The sequence below is a fragment of the Rutidosis leptorrhynchoides genome, chromosome 7 (assembly GCF_046630445.1).
Source record: "Rutidosis leptorrhynchoides isolate AG116_Rl617_1_P2 chromosome 7, CSIRO_AGI_Rlap_v1, whole genome shotgun sequence".
NCBI classification, from domain to species: Eukaryota; Viridiplantae; Streptophyta; class Magnoliopsida; order Asterales; family Asteraceae; genus Rutidosis; species Rutidosis leptorrhynchoides.
This window is the reverse complement of record NC_092339.1, coordinates 38,451,762-38,469,112: the sequence shown is the minus strand read 5'-3', so window position 1 is coordinate 38,469,112 and position 17,351 is coordinate 38,451,762.

Sequence of the window (17,351 nt, the reverse complement as noted above, 5' to 3'; positions counted from 1 at the left end):
ATCTCTCAATTCATAACTCTATTATTGTTTTTGTTTTGAAGAATTTCGTATTGAATGCGAATATATTTGACTATAGTTTCGTTTCGATAAACATATTTGGCCGCAGAACACGTTTTTAAACACATTAGGTTTGCAACTTAATTATGCTGAATTATGTGGCACATATGATAAAACAATTTCGGTTGAAGATTGGATCCATTTTCACAAGATGACTAGAGAAAGGCACTACGAGCAAGATTTCCTAAAGAGTTCCTGCCATTCAAAATAGTTTAAACGCCGAAAAAGTCGTTTTCTATTTTTAAAAGGTGAATTTTGAACTTTCAGATTTTACGATAATTATTACCTTTGCATTTGAATTTTTATGCATATTTAAATACCATTTTGATACTTGTTATTTATGTAACATTGTATTTAGGTACATTGAGAATCTTTTTGAGGTTAATATCACCCCATTAGTCACAAATCCTTACACGTTTTGCGACATCTTGGTTTAATGGTTCAATTATTTAGTGGCACTTTTTGATATCTCTAAATTCATAACTCTATTATTGTTTTGGTTTAAAATTTCGTATCGAATGTGAATATATTTGACTATAGTTTCGTTTCGATAATAATTCATGGCCGCATAACACATTGTTGAACACATTACGTTTGCCACATAATTATGCTGAATTTTGTGGCACATGTGATAAAACAATTTCGGTTCAAGATTGGATACATTTTCTCAAGATGACTAGAGAAAGACACTACGAAAAAGATTTCCTAAAGATTTCCTTCCATTCGAAATAGTTTTAACGTCGAAAAAGTCATTTTGCTATTTTTAAAAGGTGAATTTTGAACTTTTTCAGTTTTTACGATAATTATTACTTTTGCATTTGAATTTTTATGCATATTTAAATACCATTTTGATACTTGTTATTTATGTAACATTGTATTTAGGTATATTGAGAATCTTTTAAAGGTAAATATCACCACATTAGCAACAAATCGTAACACGTTTTGCAACATCTTGATTTAGTGGTTCAATTATTTAATGGCACTTTTTGATATCTCTCAATTCATAACTTTATTATTGTTTTTGTTTTAAAATTTTGTATTGAATGCGAATATATTTGACTCTAGTTCCGTTTCGATAATAATTCATGGCCGCAGAACACATTTTTAAACACATTACGTTTGCCACATAATTTTGCTGAATTATGTGGCACATGTGATAAAATAATTTCGGTTGAAGATTGGATCAATTTTTGCACGATGACAAGAGAAAAGCAGTTCGAGCAAGATTTATTAAAGTGTTCCTGCCATTCAAAATAGTTTTAACGCCGAAAAATTCGTTTTGCTATTTTTAAAAGGTAAATTTTGAACTTTCAGATTTTACGATAATTATAACATTTGCATTTGAATCTTTATGCATATTTAAATACCATTTTGATGCTTTTAATTTATGTAACATTGTATTTAGATACATTGAAAATCTTTTTGAGGTTAATATCACCCCCACTAGCCGTAAATCCTTACACGTTTTGCGACATCTTGATTTAATGGTTCAATTATAAAGTGGCACTTTGATATCTCTCAATTCATAACTCTATTACTGTTTTGTTTTGAATTTTCTTATTGAATGTGAATATATTTAACTATAGTTTCGTTTCAATAATAATTCATGGACGCATAACACATTTTTGAACACATTACATTTGCCCATAATTATGCTGAATTATGTGGCACATGTGATAAAACAATTTCGGTTGAAGATTGGATCCATTTTCGCACGATGCTTAGATTAAAGCACTACGAGCAAGACTTCCTAAAGATTTCTTGCAATTCAAAATAGTTTCAACGCCGAAAAGCCATTTTACTATTTTTAAAAGGTGAATTTTGAACTTTCAGATTTTACGATAATTATCACTTTTGCATTTGAATTTCTATGCATATTTAGATACCATTTTGATACTTTTTAGATACCATAATTATCACCCCACTAGCCGCAAATCCTTACACATTTTGCGACATCTTGATTTAATGGTTTAATAGTTTTTTTTGGTACTTTTTGATATCTCTCAATTCATAACTTTATTATTGTTTTTGTTTTAAAATTTCGTATTGAATTTGAATATATTATACTATTGTTTTGTTTCGATAATAATTCATGGTCGTAGAACAAATTTTTGCATACATTACGTTTGCCATATAATTATGCTGAATTATGTGGCACATGTGATATAAACATTTTTGGTTGAAGATTGAATCCATTTTCGCACGATGACTAGATAAAGACACTACGAGCGAGACTTCCTAAAGAGTTCCTGCCATTCGAAATAGTTTTAAGGCCGAAAAAGTTGTTTTGCTATTTTTAAAAGGTGAATTTAGAACTTTCAGATTTTACGATAATTATTACCTTGGCATTTTAGTTTTTATGCAAATTTAAATACCTTTTTGATACTTGTTATTTATGTAACATTGTATTTAGGTACATTGAGAATCTTTTTGAGGTTAATATCGCCCCACTAGCCACAGATCCTTACACGTTTTTGCGACATCTTGGTTTAATGGTTCAAATATTTAGTAGCACTTTTTGATATCTCTCAATTCATAACTCTATTATTATTTTTGTTTTAAAAATTTGTATCGAATGCGAATATATTTGACTATAGTTTCGTTTAAATAATAATTCATGGCCACATAACACATTTTTAAACACATTACGTTTACCACATAATTATGTTGAATTATGTGGCACATGTGATAAAACAATTTCGGTTGAAGATTGGTTCCATTGCCGCACGATTACTAGAGAAAGGCACTACGAGCAAGACTTCCTAAAGAGTTCCTTCCATTCGAAATAGTTTCAACGCCGAAAAAGTCGTTTTTGCTATTTTTAAAAAGTGAATTATGAACTTTCAGATTTTACTGTAATTATAACCTTTGTTGTAACATCCGTGTTACATCCGTCCCACATCGGTTGGAGAGGGGAACGAAGCATGCCTTATAAGGGTGTGGAGACCTTTCCTAGCATGACGCGTTTTGGGACCACAAGCGCAGCAGATCCCACGAGAACTCTGCAGTTAAGCGTGCTCAGGCGAGAGCACTACCAGGATGGGTGACCTCCTGGGAAAGTGCTCGTCGTGTTTGGTCGCCAAGAAAAATTCGTACGCCTACGGGAAAAACGGACAATATCATGCTACGGGGAACGTGTTACCTGAGATGTTACCGATGGTATCAGAGCCAGGCCCCGGACCAAACGTGCACAGTGAGGACGCTGTGTCCCATTATAGGGAGGATTGTAACATCCGTGTTACATCCATCCCACATCGGTTGGGGAGGGGAACGATGCCTTATAAGGGTGTGGAGACCTTTCCTAGCATGACGCGTATTTGGGACTACAAGCGCATCAGATCCCACGAGAACTCTGCAGTTAAGTGTGCTCAGGCGAGAGCACTACCAGGATGGGTGACCTCCTGGGAAAGTGGTCGTCGTGTTTGGTCGCCAAGAAAAATCCGTGCGCCTACGGGCAAAGCGGACAATATCATGCTATGGGGAACGTGTTACCTGGGATGTTACATTTGTATTTGAATTTTTATGCATATTTAAATATCATTTTGATACTTGTTATTAATTTAACATTGTATTTAGCTACATTGAGAATCTTTTTGAGGTTAATATCACCCTACTAGCCACAGATCCTTACACGTTTTGCGACATCTTGATTTAATGGTTTAATTATTTAGTGGCACTTTTTGATATCTCTCAATTCATAACTGTATTATTTTTTTGTTTTAAAATTTCGTATTAAATGCGAATATATTTGACGATAGTTTCGTTTCGATAATAATTCAAGGTCGCAGAACACATTTTTAAATACATTACGTTTGCCACAAAAATATGCTGAATTATGTGGCACATGTGATAAAACAATTTCGGTTGAAGATTGGATCCATTTTTCAAGATGACTAGAGAAAGGCACCACGAGCAAGATTTTCTAAAGAGTTCCTACCATTCGAAAAAGTTTTAATGCCGAAAAAGTCATTTTACTATTTTTTAAAAGATTAATTTTGAACTTTCAGATTTTACGATAATTATTACCTTTGCATTTGAATTTTTATGAATATTTAAATACCATTTTGATACATATTAATTATGTAACATTGTATTTAGGTACATTGAGAATCTTTTTAAGGTTAATATCACCCCACTAGCCTCAAATCCTTACACGTTTTGCGACATTTTGGTTTGGGTTCAATTATTTTGTGGCACTTTTTGATATCTCTCAATTCATAAGTCTATTATTTTTTTTGTTTTAAAATTTTGTATCGAATGCAAATATATTTGACTATAGTTTCATTTCGTTAATAATTCATGGCTGCAGAACACATTTTTAAACACATTACGTTTGCCACATAATTATGCTGAATTATGTGGCACATGTGATAAAACAATTTCGGTTGAAGATTGGAACAATTTTCGCACGATGCTTAGATTAAAGCACTAGAAGCAAGACTTCTTAAAGATTTCTTGCAATTCAAAATAGTTTCAACGCCGAAAAAGTCGTTTTACTATTTTTAAAAGGTGAATTTTGAACTTTCAGATTTTACGATAATTATCACTTTTGCATTTGAATTTCTATGCATGTTTAGATACCATTTTGATATTTTTTATTTACGTAACATTGTATTTAGGTACATTGAGAATCTTTTTGAGGTTAATATTACCCCACTAGCCGCAAATCCTTACACGTTTCGCGACATCTTGATTTAATGGTTTAATAATTTAGTGGTACTTTTTGATATCTCTCAATTCATAACTTTATTATTGTTTTTGTTTTAAAATTTCGTATTGAATTTGAATATATTATACTATTGTTTTGTTTCAATAATAATTCATGGTCGTAGAACAAATTTCTGCACACATTACGTTTGCCACATAATTATGCTGAATTATGTGGCACATGTGATAAAACAATTTTGGTTGAAGATTGAATCCATTTTCGCACGATGACTAGATAAAGACACTACGAGCAAGACTTCCTAAAGAGTTTTTGTCATTCGAAATAGTTTTAAGTTCGAAAAAGTCGTTTTGCTTTTTTTAAAAGGTGAATTTTGAACTTTCAGATTTTACGATAATTATTACCTTGGCATTTGAGTTTTTATGCATATTTAAATACCTTTTTGATACTTGTTATTTAAGTAACATCGTATTTAGGTACATTGAGAATCTTTTTGAGGTTAATATCGCCCCACTAGCCACATATCCTTACACGTTTTGCGACATCTTGGTTTAATGGTTCAAATATTTAGTGGCACTTTTTGATATCTCTCAATTATAACTCTATTATTATTTTTGTTTTAAAAATTCGTATCGAATACGAATATATTTGACTATAGTTTCGTTTAAATAATAATTCATGGCCGCAGAACACATTTTTAAACACATTACGTTTGCCACATAATTATGTTGAATTATGTGGCACATGTGATAAAACAATTTCGGTTGAAGATTGGTTCCATTGTCGCTCGATGACTAGAGAAATACACTACGAGCAATACTTCCTAAAGAGTTCCTTCCATTCGAAATAGTTTCAACGCCGAAAAAGTCGTTTTGCTATTTTTAAAAAGTGAATTTTGAACTTTCAGATTTTTACTGTAATTATAACCTTTGTTGTAACATCCGTGTTACATCCGTCCCACATCGGTTGGAGAGGGGAGCGAAGCATGCGTTATAAGGGTGTGGAGACCTTTCCTAGCATGACGCGTTTTGGGACCACAAGCGCAGCAGATCCCACGAGAACTCTGCAGTTAAGCGTGCTCAGGCGAGAGCACTACCAGGATGGGTGACCTCTTGGGAAAGTGCTCGTCGTGTTTGGTCACCAAGAAAAATCCGTACGCCTACGGGCAAAACGGACAATATCATGCTACAGTGAACGTGTTACCTGGGATGTTACAGATGGTATCAGAGCCAGGCCTCAGACCAAACGTGTACAGTGAGGACGTTGTGTCCCATTAGGGGGGAGGATTGTAACATCTGTGTTACATCCGTCCCACATCGGTTGAAGAGGGGAACGATGCCTTATAAGGGTGTGGAGACCTTTCCTAGCATGATGCGTTTTGGGACCACAAGCGCAGCAGATCCCACTAGAACTCTGCAGTTAAGCGTGCTCAGGTGAGAGCACTACCAGGATGGGTGACCTACTGGGAAAGTGGTCGTCGTGTTTGGTCGCCAAGAAAAATCCGTGCGCCTATGGGCAAAGCGGACAATATCATGCTACGGGGAACGTGTTACCTAGGATGTTACATTTGTATTTGAATTTTTATGCATATTTAAATATCATATTAATACTTGTTATTAATTTAACATTGTATTTAGCTACATTGAAAATCTTTTTGAGGTTAATATCTCCCTACTAGCCACAGATCCTTACACGTTTTGCGACATCTTGATTTAATGGTTCAATTATTTAGTGGCACTTTTTGATATCCCTTAATTCATAACTGTATTATTGTTTTTGTTTTAAAATTTCGTATTAAATACGAATATATTTGACTATAGTTTCGTTTCGATAATAATTCATGGTCGCAGAACACATTTTTAAACACATTACGTTTGCCACAAAATTATGCTGAATTATGTGGCACATGTGATAAAAAAATTTCGGTTGAAGATTGGATCCATTTTCTCAAGATGACTAGAGAAAGGCACTACGAGCAAGATTTTCTAAAGAGTTCCTACCATTCAAAAAAGTTTTAACGCCGAAAAAGTCGTTTTACTATTTTTAAAAGATTAATTTTGAACTTTCAGATTTTACGATAATTATTACCTTTGCATTTGAATTTTTATGCATATTTAAATACCCTTTTGATAAACATTGTATTTAGGTACATTGAGAATCTTTTTAAGGTTAATATCACCCCACTAGCCTCAAATTCTTACACGTTTTGCGACATTTTGGTTTGGGTTCAATTATTTTGTGGCACTTTTTGATATCTCTCAATTCATAAGTCTATTATTTTTTTTGTTTTAAAATTTTGTATATCGAATGCGAATATATTTGACTATAGTTTCATTTCGTTAATAATTCATGGCTGCAGAACACATTTTTAAACACATTACGTTTGCCACATAATTATATTGAATTATGTGGCACATGTGATAAAACAATTTCGGTTGAAGATTGGATCCATTTTCGCACGATGCTTAGATTAAAGCACTACGAGCAAGACTTCCTAAAGATTTCTTGCAATTCAAAATAGTTTCAACGTCAAAAAAGTCATTTTACTATTTTTAAAAGGTGAATTTTGAACTTTCAGATTTTACGATAATTATCACTTTTGCATTTGAATTTCTATGCATATTTAGATACCATTTTGATACTTTTTATTTACGTAACATTGTATTTAGGTACATTGAGAATCTTTTTGAGGTTAATATTACCCCACTAGCCGCAAATCCTTACATGTTTCGCGACATCTTGATTTAATGGTTTAATAATTTAGTGGTACTTTTTGATATCTCTCAATTCATAACTTTATTATTGTTTTTGTTTTAAAATTTCGTATTGAATTTGAATATATTATACTATAGTTTTGTTTCGATAATAATTCATGGTCGTAGAACAAATTTTTGCAAACATTACGTTTGCCACATAATTATGCTGAATTATGTGGTACATGTGATAAAACAATTTTGGTTGAAGATTGAATCCATTTTCGCACTATGACTAGATAAAGACACTACGAGCAAGACTTCCTAAAGAGTTCCTGCCATTTGAAATAGTTTTATGGTCAAAAAAGTCGTTTTACTTTTTTTAAAAGGTGAATTTTGAACTTTCAGATTTTACGATGATTATTACCTAGGCATTTGAGTTTTTATGCATATTTAAATACCTTTTTGATACTTGTTATTTATGTAACATTGTATTTATGTACATTGAGAATCTTTTTGAGGTTAATATCGCCCCACTAGCCACAGATCCTTACACGTTTTGCGACATCTTGGTTTAATGGTTCAAATATTTAGTGGCACTTTTTGATATCTCTCAATTCATAACTCTATTATTATTTTTGTTTTAAAAATTCGTATCGAATGCGAATATATTTGACTATAGTTTCTTTTAAATAATAATTCATGGCCGCAGAACACATTTTTAAACACATTACGTTTGCCACATAATTATGTTGAATTATGTGGCAGATGTGATAAAACAATTTCGGTTGAAGATTGGTTCCATTGTCGCTCGATTACAAGAGAAGGACACTACGAGCAAGACTTCCTAAAGAGTTCCTTCCATTCGAAATAGTTTCAACGCCGAAAAAGTCGTTTTGCTATTTTTAAAAAGTGAATTTTGAACTTTCAGATTTTACTGTAATTATAACCTGTGTTGTAACATCCGTGTTACATCCGTCCCACATCGGTTGGTGAGGGTAACGAAGCATGCCATATAAGGGTGTGAAGACCTTTCCTAGCATGACGCATTTTGGGACCACAAGCGCAGCAGATCCCACGAGAACTCTGCAGTTAAGCGTGCTCAGGCGAGAGCACTACCAGGATGGGTGACCTCTTGGGAAAGTGCTCGTCGTGTTTGGTCGCTAAGAAAAATCCGTACGCCTACGGGCAAAACGGACAATATAATGCTACGGGGAACGTGTTACCTGAGATGTTACAGATGGTATCAGAGCCAGGCCTCGGACCAAACGTGCACAGTGAGGACGCTGTGTCCCATTAAGGGGAGGATCGTAACATCCGTGTTACATCCGTCCCACATCGGTTGAAGAGGGGAACGATGCCTTATAAGGGTGTGGAGACCTTTCCTAGCATGACTCGTTTTGGGACCACAAGCGCAGCAGATCCCACGAGAACTCTGCAGTTAAGCGTGTTCAGGCGAGAGCACTACCAGAATGGGTAACCTACTGGGAAAGTGGTCGTCGTGTTTGGTCGTCAAGAAAAATCCGTGCGCCTACGGGCAAAGCGGACAATATCATGCTACGGGGAACGTGTTACCTGGGATGTTACATTTGTATTTGAATTTTTATGCATATTTAAATATCATATTGATACTTGTTTTTATTTTAACATTGTATTTAGCTACAATGAAAATCTTTTTGAGGTTAATATCACCCTACTAGCCACAGATCCTTACACGTTTTGCGACATTTTGATTTAATGGTTCAATTATTTAGTGGCACTTTTTGATATCTCTCAATTCATAACTGTATTATTGTTTTTGTTTTGAGATTTCGTATTAAATGCGAATATATTTGACTATAGTTTCGTTTCGATAATAATTCATGGTCGCAGAACACATTTTTAAACACATTATGTTTGCCACAAAATTATGCTGAATTATGTGGCACATGTGATAAAACAATTTCGGTTGAAGATTGGATCCATTTTCTCAAGATGACTAGAGAAAGGCACTACGGGCAAGATTTTCTAAAGAGTTCCTACCATTCGAAAAAGTTTTAACGCCGAACAAGTCGTTTAACTATTTTTAAAAGATTAATTTTGAACTTTCAGATTTTACGTTAATTATTACCTTTGCATTTGAATTTTTATGCATATTTAAATACCATTTTGATACTTATTATTTATGTAACATTGTATTTAGGTATATTGAGAATCTTTTTAAGGTTAATATCACCACACTAGCCACAAGTCCTTACACGTTTTGCGACATATTGGTTTAATGGTTCAATAATTTAGTGGCACTTTTTGATATCTCTCAAAATCATAACTCTATTAATGTTTTTGTTTTATAAATTTTTTATCTAATGCGAATATATTTAACTATAATTTCGTTTCGATAATAATTCATTGCCGCCGAACACATTTTTGAACACATTACGTTTGCCACATAATTATGCTGAATTATGTGGCACATGAGATAAAAGAATTTTGGTTGAAGATTGAATCCATTTTCGCACGATGACTAGATAAAGGCACTACGAGTAAGACTTCCTAAAGAGTTCATTCCATTCGAAATAGTTTTAACGTCGAAAAAGTTGTTTTGCTATTTTTAAAAGGTGAATTTTGAACTTTCAGATTTTTCGATAATTATTACCTTTGCATTTTGAGTTTTTATGCATATTTAAATACCATTTTTATACTTGTTATTTATGTAAGATTGTATTTAGGTACATTAAGAATCTTTTTGAGGTTAATATTGAAATGTCCCGTTCTTATTGATTAAAAACGTTCCATATTAATTGATTTCGTTGCGAGGTTTTGACCTCTATATGAGACGTTTTTCAAAGACTGCATTCATTTTAAAACAAACCATAACCTTTATTTCATCAATAAAGGTTTAAAAAGCTTTACGTAGATTATCAAATAATGATAATCTAAAATATCCTGTTTACACACGACCATTACATAATGGTTTACAATACAAATATGTTACAACAAAATAAGTTTCTTGAATGCAGTTTTTACACAATATCATACAAGCATGGACTCCAAATCTCGTCCTTATTTAAGTATGCGACAGCGGAAGCTCTTAATAATCACCTGAGAATAAACATGCTTAAAACGTCAACAAAAATGTTAGTGAGTTATAGGTTTAACCTATATATATCAAATCATAATAATAGACCACAAGATTTCATATTTCAATACACATCCCATACATAGAGATAAAAATCATTCATATGGTGAACACCTGGTAACCGACATTAACAAGATGCATATATAAGAATATCCCCATCATTCCGGGACACCCTTCGGATATGATATAAATTTCGAAGTACTAAAGCATCCGGTACTTTGGATGGGGTTTGTTAGGCCCAATAGATCTATCTTTAGGATTCGCGTCAATTACGGTGTCTGTTCCCTAATTCTTAGATTACCAGACTTAATAAAAAGGGGCATATTCGATTTCGATAATTCAACCATAGAATGTAGTTTCACGTACTTGTGTCTATTTTGTAAATCATTTATAAAACCTGCATGTATTCTCATCCCAAAAATATTAGATTTTAAAAGTGGGACTATAACTCACTTTCACAGATTTTTACTTCATCGGGAAGTAAGACTTGGCCACTGGTTGATTCACGAACCTATAACAATATATACATATATATCAAAGTATGTTCAAAATATATTTATAACACTTTTAATATATTTTGATGTTTTAAGTTTATTAAGTCAGCTGTCCTCGTTAGTAACCTACAACTAGTTGTCCACAGTTAGATGTACAGAAATAAATCGATAAATATTATCTTGAATCAATCCACGACCCAATGTATACGTATCTCAGTATTGATCACAACTCAAACTATATATATTTTGGAATCAACCTCAACCCTGTATAGCTAACTCCAACATTCACATATAGAGTGTCTATGGTTGTTCCGAAATATATATAGATTTGTCGACATGTGAAATGTCCCGTTCTTATTGATTAAAAACGTTCCATATTAATTGATTTCGTTGCGAGCTTTTGACCTCTATATGAGACGTTTTTCAAAGACTGCATTCATTTTTAAAACAAACCATAACCTTTATTTCATAGATAAAGGTTTTAAAAAGCTTTACGTAGATTATCAAATAATGATAATCTAAAATATCCTGTTTACACACGACCATTACATAATGGTTTACAATACAAATATGTTACAACAAAATAAGTTTCTTGAATGCAGTTTTTACACAATATCATACAAGCATGGACTCCAAATCTCGTCCTTATTTAAGTATGCGACAGCAGAAGCTCTTAATAATCATCTGAGAATAAACATGCTTAAAACGTCAACAAAAATGTTGGTGAGTTATAGGTTTAACCTATATATATCAAATCATAATAATAGACCACAAGATTTCATATTTCAATACACATCCCATACATAGAGATAAAAATCATTCATATGGTGAACACTTGGTAACCGACATTAACAAGATGCATATATAAGAATATCCCCATCATTCCGGGACACCCTTCGGATATGATATAAATTTCGAAGTACTAAAGCATCCGGTACTTTGGATAGGGCTTGTTGGGCCCGATAGATCTATCTTTAGGATTCGCGTCAATTAGGGTGTCTGTTCCCTAATTCTTAGATTACCAGACTTAATAAAAAAGGGCATATTCGATTTCAATAATTCAACCATAGAATGTAGTTTCACGTACTTGTGTCTATTTTGTAAATCATTTATAAAACCTGCATGTATTCTCATCCCAAAAATATTAGATTTTAAAAGTGGGACTATAACTCACTTTCACAGATTTTTACTTCGTCGGGAAGTAAGACTTGGCCACTGGTTGATTCACGAACCTATAACAATATATACATATATATCAAAGTATGTTCAAAATATATTTACAACACTTTTAATATATTTTGATGTTTTAAGTTTATTAAGTTAGCTATCCTCGTTAGTAACCTACAACTAGTTGTCCACAGTTAGATGTACAGAAATAAATCGATAAATATTATCTTGAATCAATCCATGACCCAGTGTATACGTATCTCAGTATTGATCACAACTCAAACTATATATATTTTGGAATCAACCTCAACCCTGTATAGCTAACTCCAACATTCACATATAGAGTGTCTATGGTTGTTCCGAAATATATATAGATGTGTCGACATGATAGGTCGAAACATTGTATACGTGTCTATGGTATCTCAAGATTACATAATATACAATACAAGTTGATTAAGTTATGGTTGGAATAGATTTGTTACCAATTTTCACGTAGCTAAAATGAGAAAAATTATCCAATCTTGTTTTACCCATAACTTCTTCATTTTAAATCCGTTTTGAGTGAATCAAATTGCTATGGTTTCATATTGAACTCTATTTTATGAATCTAAACAGAAAAAGTATAGGTTTATAGTTGGAAAAATAAGTTACAAGTTGTTTTTGTAAAGGTAGTCATTTCAGTCGAAAGAACGACGTCTAGATGACCATTTTAGAAAACATACTTCCACTTTGAGTTTAACCATAATTTTTGGATATAGTTTCATGTTCATAATAAAAATCATTTTCTCAGAATAACAACTTTTAAATCAAAGTTTATCATAGTTTTTAATTAACTAACCCAAAACAGCCCGCGGTGTTACTACGACGGCGTAAATCCGGTTTTACGGTGTTTTTCGTGTTTCCAGGTTTTAAATCATTAAGTTAGCATATCATATAGATATATAACATGTGTTTAGTTGATTTTAAAAGTCAAGTTAGAAGGATTAACTTTTGTTTGCGAACAAGTTTAGAATTAACTAAACTATGTTCTAGTGATTACAAGTTTAAACCTTCAAATAAGATAGCTTTATATGTATGAATCGAATGATGTTATGAACATCATTACTACCTTAAGTTCCTTGGATAAACCTACTGGAAAAGAGAAAAATGGATCTAGATTCAATGGATCCTTGGATGGCTCGAAGTTCTTGAAGCAGAATCATGACACGAAAACAAGTTCAAGTAAGATCATCACTTGAAATAAGATTGTTATAGTTATAGAAATTGAACCAAAGTTTGAATATGATTATTACCTTGTATTAGAATGATAACCTACTGTAAGAAACAAAGATTTCTTGAGGTTGGATGATCACCTTACAAGATTGGAAGTGAGCTAGCAAACTTGAAAGTATTCTTGATTTTATGAAACTAGAACTTTTGGAATTTATGAAGAACACTTAGAACTTGAAGATAGAACTTGAGAGAGATCAATTAGATGAAAAAAATTGAAGAATGAAAGTGTTTGTAGGTGTTTTTGGTCGTTGGTGTATGGATTAGATATAAAGGATATGTAATTTTGTTTTCATGTAAATAAGTCATGAATGATTACTCATATTTTTGTAATTTTATGAGATATTTCATGCTAGTTGCCAAATGATGGTTCCCACATGTGTTAGGTGACTCACATGGGCTGCTAAGAGCTAATCATTGGAGTTATATACCAATAGTACATACATCTAAAAGCTGTGTATTGTACGAGTACGAATACGGGTGCATACGAGTAGAATTGTTGATGAAACTGAACGAGGATGTAATTGTAAGCATTTTTGTTAAGTAGAAGTATTTTGATAAGTGTATTGAAGTCTTTCAAAAGTGTATAAATACATATTAAAACACTACAAGTATATACATTTTAACTGAGTCGTTAAGTCATCGTTAGTCGTTACATGTAAGTGTTGTTTTGAAACCTTTAGGTTAACGATATTGTTAAATGTTGTTAACCCAATGTTTATAATATCAAATGAGATTTTAAATTATTATATTATCATGATATTATCATGTATGAATATCTCTTAATATGATATATATACATTAAATGTCTTTACAACGATAATCGTTACGTATATGTCTCGTTTAAAAATCATTAAGTTAGTAGTCTTGTTTTTACATATGTAGTTCATTGTTAATATACTTAATGATATGTTTACTTATCATAGTATCATGTTAACTATATATATATCCATATATATGTCATCATATAGTTTTTACAAGTTTTAACGTTCGTGAATCACCGGTCAACTTGGGTGGTCAATTGTCTATATGAAACATATTTCAATTAATCAAGTCTTAACAAGTTTGATTGCTTAACATGTTGGAAACATTTAATCATGTAAATATCAATCTCAATTAATATATATAAACATGGAAAATTTCGGGTCACTATAGTACCTACCCGTTAAATAAATTTCGTCCCGAAATTTTAAGCTGTTGAAGGTGTTGATGAATATTCTGGAAATAGATGCGGGTATTTCTTCTTCATCTGATCTTCACGCTCCCAGGTGAACTCGGGTCCTCTACGAGCATTCCATCGAACCTTAACAATTGGTATCTTGTTTTGCTTAAGTCTTTTAACCTCACGATCCATTATTTCGACGGGTTCTTCGTTGAATTGAAGTTTTTCGTTGATTTGGATTTCATCTAACGGAATAGTGAGATCGTCTTTAGCAAAACATTTCTTCAAATTTGAGACGTGGAAAGTGTTATGTACAGCCGCGAGTTGTTGAGGTAACTCTAGTCGGTAAGCTACTGGTCCGACACGATCAATAATCTTGAATGGTCCAATATACCTTGGATTTAATTTCCCTCGTTTACCAAATCGAACAACGCCTTTCCAAGGTGCAACTTTAAGCATGACCATCTCTCCAATTTCAAATTCTATATCTTTTCTTTTAATGTCAGCGTAGCTCTTTTGTCGACTTTGGGCGGTTTTCAACCGTTGTTGAATTTGGATGATCTTCTCGGTAGTTTCTTGTATAATCTCCGGACCCGTAATCTGTCTATCCCCCACTTCACTCCAACAAATCGGAGACCTGCACTTTCTACCATAAAGTGCTTCAAACGGCGCCATCTCAATGCTTGAATGGTAGCTGTTGTTGTAGGAAAATTCTGCTAACGGTAGATGTCGATCCCAACTTTTTCCGAAATCAATAACACATGCTCGTAGCATGTCTTCAAGCGTTTGTATCGTCCTTTCGCTCTGCCCATCAGTTTGTGGATGATAGGCAGTACTCATGTCTAGACGAGTTCCTAATGCTTGCTGTAATGTCTGCCAGAATCTTGAAATAAATCTGCCATCCCTATCAGAGATAATAGAGATTGGTATTCCATGTCTAGAGACAACTTCCTTCAAATACAGTCGTGCTAACTTCTCCATCTTGTCATCTTCTCTTATTGGCAGGAAGTGTGCTGATTTGGTGAGACGGTCAACTATTACCCAAATAGTATCAAAACCACTTGCAGTCCTTGGCAATTTAGTAATGAAATCCATGGTAATGTTTTCCCATTTCCATTCCGGGATTTCAGGTTGTTGTAGTAGACCTGATGGTTTCTGATGTTCAGCTTTGACCTTAGAACACGTTAAACATTCTCCTACATATTTAGCAATATCGGCTTTCATACCTGGCCACCAAAAATTTTTCTTAAGATCCTTGTACATCTTCCCCGTTCCAGGATGTATTGAGTATCTGGTTTTATGAGCTTCTCTAAGTACCATTTCTCTCATATCTCCAAATTCTGGTACCCAAATTCTTTCAGCCCTATACCGGGTTCCGTCTTCCCGAATATTAAGATGCTTCTCCGATCCTTTGGGTATTTCATCCTTTAAATTTCCCTCTTTTAAAACTCCTTGTTGCGCCTCCTTTATTTGAGTAGTAAGGTTAGTGTGAATCATTATATTCATAGATTTTACTCGAATGGGTTCTCTGTCCTTTCTGCTCAAGGCGTCGGCTACCACATTTGCCTTCCCTGGGTGGTAACGAATCTCAAAGTCGTAATCATTCAACAATTCAATCCACCTATGCTGCCTCATATTCAGTTGTTTCTGATTAAATATGTGTTGAAGACTTTTGTGGTAGGTATATATAATACTTTTGACCCCATATAAGTAGTGCCTCCAAGTCTTTAATGCAAAAACAACCGCGCCTAATTCCAAATCATGCGTCGTATAATTTTGTTCGTGAATCTTCAATTGTCTAGACGCATAAGCAATCACCTTCGTTCGTTGCATTAATACACAACCGAGACCTTGCTTTGATGCGTCACAATAAATCACAAAATCATCATTCCCTTCAGGCAATGACAATATAGGTGCTGTAGTTAGCTTTTTCTTCAATAACTGAAACGCTTTCTCTTGTTCATCATTCCATTCAAATTTCTTCCCTTTATGCGTTAATGCAGTCAAGGGTTTTGCTATTCTGGAAAAGTCTTGGATGAACCTTCTGTAGTAACCAGCTAGTCCTAAAAACTGGCGTATGTGTTTCGGAGTTTTCGGGGTCTCCCACTTTTCAACAGTTTCTATCTTTGCCGGATCCACCTTAATACCTTCTTTGTTCACTATGTGACCGAGGAATTGAACTTCTTCCAACCAAAATGCACACTTTGAAAACTTAGCGTACAATTCTTCCTTCCTCAATACTTCTAACACCTTTATCAAATGTTCACCGTGTTCTTGGTCATTCTTTGAGTAAATAAGTATGTCATCAATGAAAACAATGACAAACTTGTCAAGGTATGGTCCACACACTCGGTTCATAAGGTCCATGAACACAGCTGGTGCATTAGTTAAACCAAACGGCATGACCATAAACTCGTAATGACCGTAACGTGTTCTGAAAGCAGTCTTTGGAATATCATCTTCTTTCACCCGCATTTGATGATACCCGGAACGTAAGTCAATCTTTGAATAAACAGACGAGCCTTGTAGTTGATCAAATAAGTCGTCGATTCTCGGTAGTGGGTAGCGGTTCTTGATGGTAAGTTTGTTCAACTCTCGGTAGTCGATACACAACCTGAATGTACCATCTTTCTTCTTGACAAACAAAACAGGAGCTCCCCACGGTGATGTGCTTGGTCGAATGAAACCACGCTCTAAAAGTTCTTGTAATTGGCTTTGTAGTTCT